A 4,883-nucleotide genomic window follows, 5' to 3' on the forward strand; every position below is an offset into this window, starting at 1 on the left:
ATATCTTGTACAGCTGATCGTTACATCGAAAGACCATACCTCCGCACCATACATCAAGGTGAGAATAATTAAGGACTTGTACAGATTGGTCTTTGCTTGTCAAGAGAAGACTTTATTTTTCTACTCAATCCCAGGAAGTACCTGTTTTCGTTTTTGCGTTTGATTTCGAGCCTGAAATTGTTTTTTGTGTTAATGTTTCCAAGATAGAATTGTCTACAACTTCAAAGCTAAGACTTTCCGCAGTGACATATGGACAAAGTCGCGAATGTGATGACAGTTCATTTGATGACAGGACAGACTTCCCATCCCTTCCTTATCAAGTCTGGAAGGAGCAAAAATGACGGCACGGATATTGAGGCCCATGATATCGTAAAGTAGAAAAAGTCAAATATGTTGGTATTTTGGTTAATTCATTGATTTTGCTAAAAGTCAAGCCATACAGCGCTATAAGTTTACATTATGTAGGAGATTTGCATGTGATAAGACTAATTTAAGGTTAGTGTTCTATTAGAGTGTGATCGGATTCTCTAGAAATTTAATACCTACCTAAACTCAGACTATTTGACCTTCACATTATAAGTCTCAAGCTGTTTAGGGTGAGCTTTGSAGATTATCTCTTTCGAATGTTTGCCGCAGCTATACGATCGTATCTTAGATGATCCATCCGTTGAGTTCAAATTTTAATGACTCTTTCGGTCCTTTCGACCGGTAACTGGCAAATGATACTTGTGATGCTTTGCTCCAAGGCCTGAGCCGGAACGGCATTGTTCGCATAGACTTTAGAGTTCTCATATCCTCACAGAAAAAAAACCTAACGGTGTGATATCACACGATTTTTGTGGCCAATCGACCGGCCAAAAATATTACTTTTTGTGCTCACCGAAGTTTTCTCTCAATAAATCCAGTGATTGATGCTATGTGTGGGAGTGGCACCGTCTTGTTGAAACGGAATCTCACCGAGATCACGGGCCCCAATTTCAGCATCAAATAGTCGGCTATCATGAGATGATAATGATGGCCATTGACGGTTACTTTTCGAAGAGCCTATAAAGTAAAGTGCTGTCGCTTGGGATGGTCAAATGGCTTCAGTTCTTGCACAAGCTGCATTCTGGACGCTTTCAGTTTCAGATCTTGTTCTTGTCAACGTCTTCCATCTGATACTATTCAATACTGAATGATGATTCTGAAATTCTGAAGGTGGGTGATGGTGTAGCGAATAATATGCTCAGTAAACCGATTATGTTGACCATAAGTTGAGCAAAGCGCTCGAAACACATGCTTTGCAGTACGTGAAATTTTGTAACACAATTGAGCGATTTGTAAACATTGTTCAGGTATAAACCTTTCAATGATGAAATACCAAACAATACTGTAGAAACGTGAACGCTTGACACGACTCACGCGAGATCTGTCAAAAAAACACAATGAAAAAAGTACTCTAGTAGAAGTTGGTGCTAGTTATTAAACTTACTCCTTCAAGTGATATTACTTACCGTTACAGAATTATGCTTCAATAATATTTTAATCAAATACATCCATTTTTTACGTTTTTATTTTGATGATTCACATACATATTATATTAATTAATTATATTCTACCTACTTAGATAAGCTCGGTGCATACTCTTGTTGCCTGGAGATGACAGTGGACGAATGCTGCTAACATATTATGTACGCTAGCTTTCCTGGTTGAATTGTCACTATAGTTCCAGCAACCTAATAACATTGAACATACAATAATAAAAAGCAGATGACAAGAAAAACATAAAACAGAAATCCAGTAAAGCAGACTATTAATTATTTAGTTTGAATATGGTAAATTGATACTCGTGTATAACAAAAGGGATGTCAATTTGAAAAAGAAAAAAAAAAAAACAAACAGAAAGTGTGTAAACGGAAAGCAGATTGCACCAAGAGGAAGTAAGTAAAGATCATCCCACAACAAAGCAAAAAAGGTCGAAGACCAATATTTTACACGGCCTGTGATAGATAGAGTGCAGAAGAAATGATTAGATGAATCGCGAAAGTGCCATTGAACATCGAAAAACGACCGGAAAAATGCAAGGCTGTACGATACTTACGCCGCCAACTTCCATGGGAGATGAAAGAATTTCATGCCGCTTAATGCAACCAAGTCTATGCTAATATCCTCCGAGAAACGTTTCACCACAGYGCACCAAGACTCCTTCGGCATCGTAGCACGCGCAACGACTTCCGTGACTCATCATTGATGGTAGCCAATTAAAATAAAACGGCCAACGTATGGCGGATAAGAAAGGAGAGTCAAAGTACGCTACATTGGCGAGCGATGGCATTTTACTACAACAAGACAGAGGAAAGCAGACGAGACATAAAATTGCAGGCTATATCACCAGGCGAACTAAGTTATATACCATTACCGAGGCGTGTGTAAACTCACTTAAGACTACGTGGCAATTGCCCAGAAATGAAATACAAATTATTCGAGAAGGATGTCATCGTAATGAGCGAATTGGAGCCGTCAATGCGTGTGCAGAGCTCGCACAAGTTCCGGTAGTGTTTGCGCCGCGTCGCCCAGTACATCTCAGGCATACGCTGTGTCGGTCAGTCGGCCATAGAAAGCAATTAGAAATGTAATATGATATTTGAAAGTGGGTAACGTAAGCCCACCATGCCCTTGAACTTGAATAAGTTATCGTCGAGCTGCCTAAATTTCGCTGCCAAACCAATGCCAACAATCATAACGAAAACACCCAAATAATTCCAGGTGAAGGTGTAGAGTATGTTCTGCAGTTTGCCCCAAATGGCTTGCGGTTCGAAGTAGGAGAAAATCATAAATAAGTCATAAAGGAAAAGGGAGTTTTGGTTGAGTGCTCCGTGTGCGGACAATAGTTGTATGATCATCTTAAAATATAAAAATATATTTAAAGAAAATCGCATTCGAGCATATTTAAACGAAGCTTTTACGGCAAAATAGCACAGATTAAGTAAAAATTAAGAAATTTTTATATAATGGTTTAAATATTTACGGCATCCCAAAAGGTTTAGTTTTACGATTAGCGGTCTAAGAATAGGAAAAACCATATTAGATTTAGTTGGCTAAGAGAATCAACCCAGGATTCCGCAATGTTGGGGTTATCCTTAATAAATACATTATAATTCAGTCTAATTTCTGATGATGCCTAACGGACAAACACAACAGTGGTGAGCGCTTTATCTCGAATTGTGAACCTGTGGCTTGGCCGCCAAGATAAATCGTAGGAACTGGACTATTTGGCGCGGGTTTATATGAACTGACTTGTCTACGCAGATGATTCTAAACCGATTGACGTTCAATTGTTCAATTAACCCCGAAATTCCTTACGATTTCGAATGAGAAATACCCTTCAAAACTTCGAGCTTCTACCGTTCTTCACGAGCTCAGGCATGCTCTTCTTGTCAGTCTGCTGATTGCCAGAAGTTTGATGTTCTTAGAGGTGCTTGTCAACTATCCACAAGAACATACATATGTATGTAAGTGTATCGAAGAATTTCCAAATTCTTATAAATTTGAGTTTTGAGTGTTTAACACTCACGTGGCCGCCCTCATTCCCTACTCGTTTATTTGCACCTATCCATACTACCAACCTACCGAGTGACAAATGTCACCATTTTAATCCTATGCGCCAGATGGCCTTTCTCGATTTCGTACCAATCCAGCATCAATGCCAGCCATTTGCACGCCAATACGTTGACATTGATGCAAACCACAATAATGGACAGACGAAATATTAGCGGGTCTGCACAACTACCAAGTGAGTAAGAGAGCAAGCGTCGATATATGCTTTCCAGTTTGCAAAAGGAACAGCGCCGAACGAAGGACAGTGAACGATTGAGGAATGRTGCAGTCATSACAGAGATAAATGTTTATGTAATWRARAAKTTRCCATGCAATTTCATTAAARCAAAAKTGTATGTTTGGCTTTGTATTTTTCCTGAGTGACAACAAAAACAATAAAGCRAAACATTAAAATGATAGCCGTCTAAGTGTCAACTGCAAAGTTCAATTTATGTGCATGCGACCACTTCGATTTTCACATTTTCTTCCGTGACTGTGATTAAGTCGCCTAGGTCCTCGGTCTTCGGTCCTACACCCAGTGCTCTGTATACATTTCTCTGCATTTACGCTCTAAAGTTCTCGCGACTTACCAACACTGTCGCAGTTGACTGGTTTGTGAAGCACTTTGTTCGTTGTCAATACTAAATCAATTGTTGYMGTTGTTGTGAATAACAAACCATATTTGTCCATGAAAACGATACCTTCCGTTGGTGGGGCGTAGTCGCTCCTTTGGCTGGCATTATGGCAAAGAACTCGGCTAAGAGCAACACTTGTTGATCAATGGCGAGAGAAAGGAAATGTCACAACAGAAAAACGTTGATTAGTGAAGCACACTGTGGAATTACTTATAAATATTTGGTGTTGTTGTGTTGGTGGTAAATATCTTAAGAGAATATGTGAAACTAGGAACCAGATACTTTATTGTTACTTAAGAGTTWTTTCGCACTACGGCATTTGTGCTATTGACTTCTAGATTACACAAGGTTATGGCCACCGAGATAAAAAAATTGAATGGCTCAGTGGAAGAGAATTTGCTGCAAAAAATTTTATATCAAGTAGGAACTTATAGCATGTATTGAGGCTAGTGACTTTCCGGCATTTAATTCAAAGAAACCTCTTAAAACAATATGTATAAAAGGCTTAAGCAAAGTGGCGCAAATAGTTAATAAATTAGGCAAAATTAGCTAGGAATCGTCAGGGATAGGATTCATCTCTTGGACCGCTTTTCTACAAAATTTTGATCTTTACGTGGGCGGTGACACATCTGTTTCCGCATACATTAGTATTTAAAGCCACAAAGGCTTATC

At 39.0% G+C, this 4,883-nt stretch overlaps 1 pseudogene; it reads right to left on the bottom strand.

The window, feature by feature from the left end:
• Window positions 1–1,623: 1,623 nt before the first annotated feature.
• Window positions 1,624–4,883, bottom strand: part of LOC108976058 — an 8,550-nt pseudogene continuing 5,290 nt past the window's right edge.

Source organism: Bactrocera latifrons, unplaced genomic scaffold (genome assembly GCF_001853355.1).
Source record: "Bactrocera latifrons isolate USDA-ARS-PBARC rearing strain unplaced genomic scaffold, ASM185335v1 scaffold_1143, whole genome shotgun sequence".
Lineage (NCBI taxonomy): Eukaryota > Metazoa > Arthropoda > Insecta > Diptera > Tephritidae > Bactrocera > Bactrocera latifrons.